Genomic DNA, 13,272 nt, shown 5'->3' on the forward strand with positions numbered 1-13,272 from the left:
CTCTTCTAAACAACCATATTGAGAGAGGGATGCATGACCATGTATAGGCAAGGAGCTAGTGTGATAAAATCACATAGAGAAACGCAGAGGGAGAGCATGGGGGTGAGGGAGACTGTTGACAACCTCTGCCAGATTAGTCTATCCTACCAGGCTTCTGATACCGGCTTGTTAGACATTTGGACCCAGGAATACACAGACCTGCATGCAAAACCATGCTGTGAAATGTCACCTAAAGCTTATTCATCCCACTGCTCACTGCTCTTCCCAATGCACTTCCCTGTTGCAAGTTACAGGACAATGAATCTGCCTGTTCCATCACCACCAGCTGCACATGTGGCTGCTGCTGAGCTGTGGGGATCATCTTTCTGTAGTCACAGGGAACATCTCCAGATGCCATGCCAGACTGAGAACTAGATATATTCATGATTGGATTCTTTTCATTTAGTTTTAGAATTAAGGTTGAATTGATTGTTTTATGTAGCTTTTTTAGAGAGAAAAAGTTTATCCGTGAGAGTTACTGCCTGTGATGGACAGTGCCCTTCCTACTGACAGAGGGGTGAGGTGCTGGTAAAAGCTCTGGGGAACAGATAATCCTACAGCAATCCCGAATGCTGACCCTTGAAGATGAGCAGAGAGATTTGCAAGTAGTGTTCAGAGAAGTTGGACCTGGAAGTGTGTGCAAAGCAACAGCATTTCCAGATCCCCAGCTGGGTTGAGGCCCTGTCTAGGCTCTCCAAAGCAGCGTTTTGCTGCACTTGTTCTATGGTGGGAGGGTGTCCCATGCCGAGGGAGAAGGATGGAAGTGCAGAGCTGTGCATGGTTCAGATTCACTCTGCTCTTTCAAGCATGCATGAAAAACTGTGCATTACTTGCTTTGTGCAGCCAGGGCTAACACCAGATCACCCATCCCCTTCCAGCTGGCACACAGCTGGGATAAAGCTATCTCACTCTCTGCATTAAGTACCTGCTAATTTGACTGAAATGTGATCGTGTGCTCAAACATAATCCAGATCAGATGGATTTGGCAATCACAGGGCCACAGACACCTCTTCAGATGGCCGGTGTGCAAGGCTATTCAAGCACTGGGCTATTGCAGCAGATTTGGCTGTTGTTTGCCTGTATCCTGAGGCATCTGTGTCTGCAGAAGCCTGTTATTTCATGCACTTTCTAAAATACTGTGTGTGGGCACTTTTGAATTCTGAGAAGTGGTTGCTGGGGGGAAGTGAGCAACTCCAAAGTTAATTACTCAAATTTTCTCCCTTTTTTCATTTTCTTTTTAAGACAAAAATCTTGACTTGGCATATGCAATTTAAGCACTGAAGAATGTTTTTATCTGAGGTGCCGTGATTTGTCTATTTTTCTGATTCAGTTGATATTATTGTAGCCAAGGCCATTAGATATCCTGGTAAGCTGATGAGTAACAGAGTGTGGTTTAAACCATTGGTTAGATGAAAAAAAAAATCATGAATCAAATATTTGCATCTGAGCTTTCTAAAGGTCTCATGAAAAGTTCGCTGAAAGAAAATAACATAAGACTAAATTACAGGGCAGTTAATTCTAGAGAGTGGTGGAGTAGTGTTGATTTTGCATTATTGAGACTTTGTGAAAGAAAATAAATACAGATGCTGGAAGAATATATGTGGGCTTTTTATTCATAGCAAACAATGGGAATTGCTATTTATATAGCATGACTGTAACACTGGGAACAGTACATTAGCTGATTAGCAAAGTGACATTCTTTGTATAACTTCGTCTTTTCTTTAAAAATCATATCTCAGGAAAGGCGGATGATGTGGAGTGGGGGAGACATCTTTTTCTCTTTTTAGTGCTTTTAGGGTGACAAATAATTCTACTTGTGTCTTAGTTGTTAGAAAGGCCTGAGACCAAGGCAACTTTGCTGTGTGTCTCTGTGTCTTTACCCAGGTGATCTTAGTCTCATGCTCTCCAGCTGCCCGGTGTGCACATAGAATCATAGAATTGTTGAGGTTGGAAAAGACCTCTAAGACCATCCAGTCCAACCATCAGCCCAACATCACCATGCCTACTAAACCATGACCCAAAGTGCCACATCTGCGTGCTTTTTGATCACCTCCAAGGAAGGAGACTCTACCACCTCCCTGGGCAGCCTGTTCCAATGCTTCACCACTCTTTCAGTAAAGGCATTTTTCCTGATATCCAACCTAAACCTCCCCTGATGCAACTCAAGGCCATTTCATCTCATCCTATCACATCTGTTGTGCCATGCTCCCTCCACAAAAGGCTGCTGACAAAGAGGTTGATTGTTTTCCCAGCAATGGGAAAGAGGGTGACTGGGGTGTGTGACCCTGTGCTGCTGCTGCCAGGCCAGCACATCTTGTGACCAGGCACCTAAACGTGAGCACCTGCATCCTCAGCCAGAAGAGCCCAGTCTGTTTCAGTGAGCAGGGCTGAGTTTAAACACAGATAATCTGAACATTCAACGTGCAATCAGGCACTCTGGTGAACCAGGTCAGTCCCTACAGAAACAGAGTTGGGCTCTGTGTCCTTTTGCCATCCAGCCTGTGCTTTATACAAGTTTCAGAGAATTGATGCTTTGTTCTTCAGCCATTACAAACGCATACACTCCTCCATGGAAGAATGTAGAGAAAATACCAGGGAAGGTTGGCCGTCTTGCTCCATTCTGCTGTTGGATCTCAGAAAGTAATATTTTCTTCCCCAAGAAGAATCTGTGGGATGCTGAGGGGAGGAGAAAAACACCTGTCCCCATGCCAGTCACTGGGGTGTCTGACAGCACGGCCCTGAGGCTCTGTCCTCAGAGCTGGCTGAGTACAAAGAGGGGAAGAGGGGTTGGGGACAAAGAGAGCCTTTGCCTAAGGATTTAATGAAACTGCTGAGTTACCAGCTATTGAAAGGGTGGCGTGCTGGATAATTAACTCACTAAAGTGATGTCTTAAGCACCAGAAAGTCGTCTTTCAAAGGCTGGCTATCTACTTAAAATATTGCTGCCTTTGTAACTCTACATCTTCACTGGGACCAGAAACCGAGAGATCATTTATTTCCCCCAATTAACAACATAACCTGTAATTACCCAAAATGTTACAGAAGATCACCACAAAATGCATTGCATGCAGCTGAATGGGTACCTGACTGCTCATCTGATAGTTTTGAACAGGTGAGGTGGGTTTGTTATGCCAAAGTAATTTCTATGGCAACACCACCTGGGTGGCCTAGTTCCATACCATGACATTGTCACATCACCAGGTCCTATGGAAATGCAAAATTTTAGTGGCATCCCTATAATAACAGCAAGTGGGAGGAGGGTAAGACATAGGAATGATAACACATAGGACAGTAACACAGGGGAAATGACTCCTGCTTATTCCAAAATTTAGGAAAGAGCAATCCGTTTGCCTGAGGAAGGATCCCGTTCCCCTTTCATAGGAGACTCAGTACATGAGGTACTTGGCTATCGCTGGTGGTCTTTTTGAAACAATGGTATGATTTGCTTTGCCTGGGCTCAAGGCTTAAAGGCTATTGGGAGCACAAAAATGTTTATGGTTAACAAGCAGGATTAACTCATGGAAAGGGGGTCTTATCAATTAGCAGTTTAATGCCAATAATTGTGAATATTTTCTTTGATATATAAATATATTTTACTGTGTAAGCGTATTGATTAAACTGCATTTAAGTTCTAGGGGGTCAGTCCAATTCAATTTAAAGTGTCCTTAATATTATTTAAGTTTGGAAATGACTACAAGTAAATCAAATTCAGGTAATTTTGCTTCTGAATAAGAACTTTCACTGAGGAATTGAATGCAGTTTAAGTAATCCACTTAAAGTCAAGCAGTGACTTAATTTAGATTATTTTTCCTGAGCATGTCTGTCTAGGTAAGGCCATGCACTGCTTTCCAACCCAACATGCTTTAGTAGGAATACAGAAATGCAGCAGTCAGTAGAACTAAACCCATTTATGTCAGCTGAGTGTGAGGTCCTGAAGTGTGAAATTTAAGAAGAATAATATTTGGAGGAGTGAAGCCATGGTCTTGATGAGGTTTTGTTTCTTTCCTTTGTAAATAGCTAGTAGAAACACAGGAACTAACTGTTCAGGAAAAAAAATAGAGTATATTGAACAAGAATTTCATAGAATCATAGAGTGGTTTGGGTGGGAAGGGACCTCAAAGATTATCCAGTCCCACTCCCCTGCCATGGATAAGGACACCTCCCACTGGATCAGCTCACTCAAAGTCCCATCCAGCTTGTCCTTGAACACCTCCAGGGATAGGGCATCCAGGACCTCTCTGGGCAACCTGGGCCAGTGCCTCACCAGGAAAACACTTCTTCCTAAGAAGAAATCTCCCCTCTATTGGCTTAAAACCACTCCCCCTTGTCCCTCCCCTGCACTCCCTGATAAAGAGCCCCTACCCAGCTCATGTAGGCTCTCTTTCAGTACTGGAAGGCTGCTATAAGGTCTTCAGGACCCTCTCCTCACCTCCAAGCTGAAAAAGCCCAACTCTCTCAGCCTGTCCTCATATAGCAGGTGCTCCAGCCCTCGAATCATTATCATGGCCTGCTCTGGACTCATAAACAGATCCATGTCCTGCCTGTGCTGAGGACTCCAGAACTGAATGGAGGACTCCTGATGAGGTCTCACAAGAGCAGAGCAGAGGGGCAGAATCACCTCCCTCACCCTCCTGGTCACAAACTTCTGATGCAGCCCAGGATACAGTTGGCTTTCTGGGCTGCAAGCACACATTACAATTTAAAGCAAACTCAATGGCAACTTGCTTTGCTATTCCGTAAGCTATACTAAATACCCATAATTTGAGGACTTCATCTCATTGCTGGGGCTGTTGGGATGACTGCGCTGCTTGGTTTTCTGGACTGGGATTACACATCTGGCTTGGGGCATGAGGTGGCCCAGGAGCAAACCCCAGAGAGCCGCCGCTCACTGGACTTTGTCCAAGGGTGGCTCAGTAAGGTTCTTGGGATGATTTCATGGTCCCACCTGACCTCAAAATCCATTACTTCTCTATTTGCTTTTACAGTGTCCTTAAGGTATATGGCATTTGCACAGCAGGCTGTTCAGTATTAGCAAGAATAATTAGGGCTAGTTTGCCACTAAAACAAATGATAGCACAGGTGCATTTTGCGATGTAGCTGCTTTCTGTTTTAATAGTGATTACTCACACAGTACAGCGTTGTCTTTTGTGTAAGGAGTTTCATTTATTAAAGCAAGTGAATGGAATTCTGGCTGAATAATTAGGAGCCCCATTCACCACAAATTACTGATTTCTGCCTAATTGAAGTAGGGACTTATTTTGTTGCTTTTCCAGCACAGCTCCTTTACACACGCAGAACTGCCAGGGCTTTTCTTAGCCATGGCCCTCCCTGGGCGGTTCAGCCCCGTGTCTCTTCAGAGGGTGAGGTCTTGCTTCTGGGAAGCAGTACATGAAATAGAACTGAAATAGAATTTGAGGAATGACTGTACGGCTTTGGAAGCAGCTGCTACTCTCAGACCAGGATGGGGCCCAGCTGCCGAGTTCTCAGCCTGGCCCTGGGATGTGTAGGTATCTCCATCCTGACTGGCTCACGGCTGGTATAACAGCATTTTACAACTCGCGCTACACTCACAGTCTGAACTCGGGGACATTCGGCAAGGAGTCTGGAAATGGAATGGGCTTGAGTTCCTTTTAATTATATGTGCTCCTGTCCCCTGGCCGTTTAATGCTGCTGGGGTACAGCAACGAGTAAGGCTTCACAAGCACTGGGCAGTTCATCCGCTTGAAGCTCAGTACAACATGGCAGCTGATTTCAGGCATCCACATTACAGTCCCCTGTTTACATTCATGCCCCAGGCTCCAAACCAAGAATGGGAAAGAAACAGAGTGACTGAGAGAGAGTCTTGGTCTTTGTGCACAGTGGGACCTTGTCATCTGGGCTGGATGTGCCGGCTGTTCCCTGCCGGTCATGATAATCTGTCTGGGATGATGGTGTTTGCCAGCTGCAAACCGGATGGAGATTACTGGCTCCTCACAGGGATGCTACGGGAGTGCGGCAGGAGGGGGTGTTCGTGCTGTCCTGTTCCCCGCTGTTGGAAGTGCCAGAGGTTTATACAGCATTTTACAAGTGTATTGAGTAATAAGGACATTTTTGAAAGCAAGATAGAATTTTGGTACTTAGTTGGATTTTAATTTCTGATAGAATTTTAAAATATAATCTTATTTTGAGATAAAACATTTTTAAAGTAAATTTGACTTAATTGTGGATACCACTTTTCAGGCATAAATGTATCTTAATCTAGTTAAACAAAATACTAAGTAATATATAAGAGTATAGGTTTGCTGTTCAGTGTTTTATAGAAGATAAGCAGTGCAGTTTGTGGAAGTGTTTCTCAGAACTTAACAGCATTATCCTTACCCATTGACATCTAAAGAATATTTTCTATCCAGAACTTGATCAAATATTTTAAGCTAAATTAGGCTGAGGTGGTACAGAGGAGATGAGACATCAAGGAGCTTGTTTCTTTCTTTCTTCCATTACATGTATACAAACTGGCTGTGAAAAGATGGTATTTGCTAGGTCTAAAACGCTGAAGGACCTGCTGACCGTAAAGCAATCAAACTTATTGCACTAGCAACATAAAATAATTATACTATAGCTTTAATGTAATTAATCTATTAGTTTGGAATACATAACATGTTTTGATGTGCATATTGCTGCTATGTCTCCATTTAAGGAAGTTTTAAAAAGTTTTAAAGTTTTAAAAGCTGTTTTATACATACTTAACCTTGGCACAACTAACAGCTAAAACTGCCTATTCAGTAATGGAGTGGTTTAACTATGTCTGTGTGGACTCGCTGTTCTCTGTTCTGCATGAAAAGGAAATGGTGAATTACATCTATTGATGGACTATACTTGCTCTTTCTGTAGGTTAAAAAATACTAAACAAACTGCTACTACAAAACAATACCAAAAATTGATTTGCACAAAAATGTGCTGATTTAAATTATCATAGTCACTTAAATTGAAATCAGCCCACTCTGGGATGCAGAGCAGTGCCTGGTACAGAGGATGACAACGGTGCTGGGATTTGCTCTGTCAGCAGGTGTCCAGACATCTATGTTAGAAAGAAATGCCAGTGCTATGGAACTGATGGATTGATAGACCATCAGGTTCTTCTGCCCAAGGGCACTCTCCTCCTGCGCTTGCACCCTTTGCTCTTGACAGCTTGAATTGCAGATTGCTGCAGAGCCACCATGCTCTCTCTGATCTGAGTATGAGAACACCAGGGCTCCCTTTTATCCTTCTTCCAGAGAGAGAATTTGCAGGGATTTCCTCTACCTCATTTCCTTGCTGCTGTCTTCTGGGATGTGAACAGGAGCAGCTCTGACAGCCCTTGGACAGGCTGCTTGCTGACATGGGTGATGGTGACCCAAAAACTCCTGGCCCACAAGATCTGCTCTCTTGTTCATTTTCATTGAGGGGATTCCTTTTTTTTCCATTCAAAATAGCTTTGTACTTGCCTTCAAGACCACATGTGCTAGGAACTGTATAGCAAGTCCCAATGCACTCAAATTTTCAGTGCAGTGAAAACCACTGAGTCTCAGTGAGGTGTCTCAGCAGATATTGTAGCTGATGCATCAGACCATATCATTGTTGGAAGGGTCAAGGTTCCTGTATATTTAAGCCTATGTGGTATAGCTCAGCATGTGATTAATAAATCTGATGTTCATTGCAGCAAATGAAAGATTTCCTCTTAAAAAAGCTGGTAGAGGTGTATGTTAGAGACTGAAAATTTGATGTCCTACTTCATATATTGTGTGGGAGGCAAGTTTCTCGGTCAAAAGTGCTTTTAGGTGACTATGTTAGTTTGCATTACGCTGCCTACTCACTAGATGTCTCCAAGAGCAACGTGCATGCACTGAGATGCATTACCTGATAAATCAGAGACAGAAATGGAGCTGGAACTGAGTCTGAGTGGGAGCTTATCTGTTTGCATGTTATTACTGCTTCTTCTGGAAGCAAAGAGCTAACCTCTACAGCGCAAGTGGTCTTCTGCAGAGCACTACAGATGCACTACCCTGCTAGGATCTCTAGTGAGTCATGGACAGGCTTTCAAGCCATGTGGCTGTACTCCACAGCAAGCTGGGTCACAAGCTGATGATAGTAATTTGAACAGATTTGTGCTCTGCTGCTAAGAACTTCTGACAAATTTTGTCAAGGACCATATTTATAGGCAGAGAAGCAAGGGCTACCACTGGACAGGTGGTAACATCCCTACTGAATCTCTCTCTTGGTCTTCTGTCAACTTGGGCATATTTTGCTCACAGTTTAGGATGTTAATGAAGCTTCCTATATTAACTTCTTCCCCATCTTCTCCTATATCTCCAACTGGTGAAAAAAAATATATACTATAAACCATATATCTAATCACAGGAAAAATGAACACAGCTTCCTTCTAGTGACTTTAATTAAGCTACTTCATCTGGGCCAGTAAGTTTAGCTCATTCAGCCAAGCAACATTTCTTATTATAATTGGGAATTATCTGATGAAGCTGCGGCACTGTGATCTGATTGCATCAGCTAATATGTGAAGTGCTGAGGAGCCGGTTTCGGATATGGACCCATGGATTAGCTCAGGGATCTCTGCCACATACAGGTCCTTCCAGTGCAAAGGGAACAAACAGCCCCTAGGGTTTAAAGCTTTTACACCTCTCCTGCACACCACAAGTTCCTCTGCTGCTTGTAGTAGCCGTTCCCAGCTTTCATTAAATCCATGAACACCACTGAGAAGAGGGTGGAATGGAGGATTTATCTGCTGTCTGAAAGAAAATCACATGGAGAAGTCTGGAAGAGGCCATCAGGGCAACCTCAGAGCAGCTGTTTCTGTAGTGCCAAGGCAATAAGGAACCTGGGAGGGGCCCTCTGACATGACCTGTTGGAGATGCCAAGCTGAGAAACAGATTGTACTGCACCCTGGGCTCAGCCTGTGCTGAATAGTCATTGCTCTTTGCTTTCTTTTACCTGTGTAGAATAACAAGAACCCCACTGTCCAGCATTACCAGGTGGACACAATCTGTATGAAGACAGCTGCTATTTCTTAGAGTCACCTTGCTGTAGTTACTGTAGTGTGGGATGAAGGGAGGATGGGGAATTGGACTCAGAGAGTTGCAATCAGCAGTGTGGAGTCCAGCTGGCAGCTGCTGAAAGAGGCACTCCTTAAAGGTTGGTGCTATTTAGCGTCTTTATGAAAGACCTAAGTGACGGCGGGAGCACACCCTCAGCAAGCTTGAGGATGTTCCCAAGCTCAGGAAGCAACTGACATGGTGGAAAGTGGCAGGGCTGCCATTAAGAGAGACCAGAACAAGGAGAAGTGGGCTGGCAGGGACCACGTGAGGTGGGACAAAGTGTTGGGGAAGGGGGAAGGTGTGCTATAAGTGGTCCTCTCCTGCAAGCCTGCTGTGACATCTTTGCTTCATGTTTCCGTGGGGTAGCTTTGCGACTTTCTATCTGTCCTGGGCATGCACAGCTCTTGGAGAGGACACAGTTTGCTGAGCTGCACTGTTGCCAAGCGGTGTGCAGCTGGAAGTCACGATTCCCATGGCAGGTCCTCACCTGCCTCATGACCCATCCACCCCCAGCATGCCGTGAGGCCTGATGCATCAGCAGGATTCAGATATGTCTTACTCATAACCCATATTCTGAGTGCTGGGATGCCAGCAGCTTGCTGTGGCTTTACCTGTGATGGTGACCAGCATTGCAGTTTGAGCCCAGCTAGAGAGACAGGGGAGAGTTTCTGTCACAGAGTTTATCAAGTCCTTGTGTTCAACAAGAAAGCAGCAGGAGAGTTCAGGAAAGGCAGAAAACAGAAGGTGCTTTCATACAGGCCAAGGGAAAAAAAAATCACAGGAGAAATCTTTGAGAGCTGTTGTCTGCAAGAGTGGCTCTTGAGAGGGCAGGGAAATGTGAGGAAGACGGGGCAGAGTCTGGCATCCAGCCAGTGTCTCTGACCTGTGATACTTTTTGGAGGACAACATCCCTCACAGGCAGGCCACCACAAGGGGTTTTAGCAGCAAAGGTGGTGGAGGATCAGTGCTGATCTGAGCTTTATATTAGATTTCTTGATTTATTTATTTTTTTCTAGGACTTTTACAAGCTGTAAACTGTGAACTCTGGATATACTGATATACTGATGGTAAGAGTAATTCTGATAATGTTGTTATCATAGAATCATAGAGTGCTTTGGGCTGGAAGGGACATTTACAGGTCATCCAGTCCAATTCCCCTGCAGAAACAGGGACATCTCAAAACAGATCAGGTTGCTCAGAGCCTCATCCAATCTGACCCTGAATGGTTCTAGGGATAAGGCCGCCACTGCCACATCCCTGGGCAATATTGTCAGCATTTATACAGTTACCCAGCCTTCTTTTGTAGTTCAGAAAGTTTTTTGGCCTCAAAAACAACTTCCTGTGGCAAGTGATCCTCTAGGGTAGTTTCACTGCATGAAATAGGTTTTCATTTGCATTTGTTTTGAATTTTCTGCCTTTTAATTTTGTTAAACGTTGCTGTTTTCTAGTGCTATCAGGCAGGTAGAATAGTAGCTCTCAGTGTGCTTTTCTATAGACCACTTGTTGTCCTACAGCCTTTCACCAAGGCATGATGCAAGCAGACATACCACCAGCCTATTCTGCGTCTGCCTGTGCTGGCGGAAGCAGAGCAGAGCACAAGAGGACATCCGATAAGGAGATGCAGAATCACTCTGTACACCAGATCATTGATCTGAGAGTGAACAGACTGGCTGCTGAAATAAAAAAATAGGAAAGCAGAGTGAACCCGAGGCGTTCAGCAACGAGCTATGCAAGACATAACCTCAAACCACAGGAAGCCCTGATATCCCATGAAGTAACAAATATTTTGCTATTAATACCAGCGTTTTTATTGCCTCTTTCATCCTGAAAGAACCCTAGCTGGCTTTTATGCTTTGCAGCTCAATTCAGTAATTACTTCTCCTTGCCACTGAAATACAAGATATTCCCAAAGATATGCCCATAGCAGAGGCTTAACCACAGGGAGAAGCCTCTGCAGTGGCCCTGGAAAGAGAGAGCACTGGGTCTGTCTGAAGGCAGAGGAGGATCTTAGCTAGGCAGGAACCCAGAAAAGCTGGTGGTAGTGACGGTAGCTGATAGGACAGTGCTGGAGCAATGGCTCAGTGTGGTAAGAGGAGAGACTGTTCTCTGCTAAAGTGGAAATGCTTGCAGTGCTCCTTGCAGGCTTCCCCTCTGGATGCTGGCCCAGGCAAGTGCTGTCTTTCTTGTGAGACCTGGCAGCCTGCTGTCTGCTCAGCTCTGCTGTCCCAGGAGAGGGAAAGGCACCCCTGTCGCTGTGTGGCAGGCAAGCTTGGGCAGTGGCGTCACCCCTGCACCTGTCCCAGATTGATGGTGTGGAAGTACGGTGTCCCCCAGCCTGGGAATGGCTCACAGGGATCCACAGCTGAGGACTCTGGTAGGGGAGGGCTCCATCTTTCTCCATCCTGCCTCCCCAGCTCCCTGCCTGGCTAGTCTCAGTAAGTGAAAATAAAAGGAGAGGGGTGGAGGCCTGGAGAAGAAAATAACTCCAGGTCTTAAAAAGGGACAAATACATAATTGCACATAAAAATATACAAATATACAAATACAGCATAAATTAGTTCCTTCATCTGTTTGTTCATGTATGTATTTCATCACAAATTTTCAGTGAAGAAAGAGAGAAGACATGGCAAGCTTTAGAAAATTCTGTTTGAGAGAGAATACAGGAGAGAAATGAAGTAAGAAAGCCAAATGATACTGCCCTCCTTTAAGCACCAAAAAAAAAAAAAATCCTTCTGGGAGAAGGCGAGCCAGAAATCAGCTCTGTCACAGCCTTGTTTATTTTCCTAAACAGCTGAAAGATGGAGAGCTCATCCCCTCTGCCCCCTCCTGTACAACAGGCACCCCCCTTCACCAATGGGAGGGAGAAACAACACAGATGCCATGGACGCATGCATGGACATATTTTGGGAATGGACCCAGTGTCCCATGTTTACACTGCTGTTTGGAGTTATTCTCTTTGCTTTTCCCTCTATTTGGTGGCCCAGTAACCAGAGGAGACAAATTTCCTTGTCCTCAGCATGCAGCCTTTGTGCTTGGCTGAGTAAAGATGGTTCTGTGACACCCTGATACTGACCCTCCTGTCTCTGGCAGGGCTTGTGGGCTCCTGGACAGCTGCAGACCCTGTGGCGAGCAGGTGTTTCCATCCAGCAAGCACTTCTGTTGGCACGTTCCAGCTCCTCCGTGCACTCCTCTGTCTCTTCACCTTCATCCTCTCCAGATCCCTCCTGCCCTCCCTGGCTCCGTCCAACCATTGCCTGCTCAGCCGCTCTCTGTATTTGGCAAAGTCCTCTGGCCCAGGATAGCTGTTGGGTCTGCCAGAGATATCACTTCTATTTGCTTGAGGAGTACGAGAGAGGGGGTTTATTAGCTCTGTGATGGAGATAGGCCTTTCTGTTGTTGAAGGAAGGTGGGACATACTAATGCCTCCCTAACATTATGAATTCCCTCAAAGCATGTAAGCACAAACACTTTTCCTCAAGCTTTTCAGATGAGGGAGAACTGCCAGCCTTCATAAGGAAGACACCCAGCTTTATCCAAGGGTATGAACTTAGGCTGTTTTAATTAAGCAGATGCAAACTTATTTAAATGCTCTTAAATCAAATGGGAACAGGTGTAGCCTAAACGACTCTAAACTGGTTTTACATATCAGCTGGGCAGCCTTTTGAGCCACTTTGAACCCAGAGTTCAAGTGCATGGCTGAAAGTAAACAACTTGTTATCGCTTTGTGTGGCACTGCCTAGGAGCTTAACAAAGACATTGCACCCTTCTGCTGCTGGCCATCAGCTAGCAGTGATGTCCCTGCAGCTCAGTGAAGGATGAGCACACACGGACTCCCTGACCTCCTTCGGTGCGAAGTCTATTGGAAACTGAAACCGGTGTCACCAGCAAATGGCATTAAGATGACCGACTTTGCATGGGAGCAGAGGAGGATCACTCACATCAGCTTCCTGCTCACCAGGGTATGCCATGCAGGGAGGAGGTAGCAACCAACAGTGGTAATCAACAGTGTATTTAATTGCATCCTCTTTGCAGTCTGCAAAAGGATACGTGTCTAAAGCTTGTGGGTGAAACAGCTGGTTCAAGCCAGCCCTTCTCACTTCACAGGAGAGAAGCAACCATGCTTAGCCACCACAGTCCTGCCAATAGCTTATTACTTTTAATCTCA

The sequence above is a fragment of the Phaenicophaeus curvirostris genome, chromosome 2, assembly GCF_032191515.1.
Source record: "Phaenicophaeus curvirostris isolate KB17595 chromosome 2, BPBGC_Pcur_1.0, whole genome shotgun sequence".
NCBI lineage: Eukaryota > Metazoa > Chordata > Aves > Cuculiformes > Cuculidae > Phaenicophaeus > Phaenicophaeus curvirostris.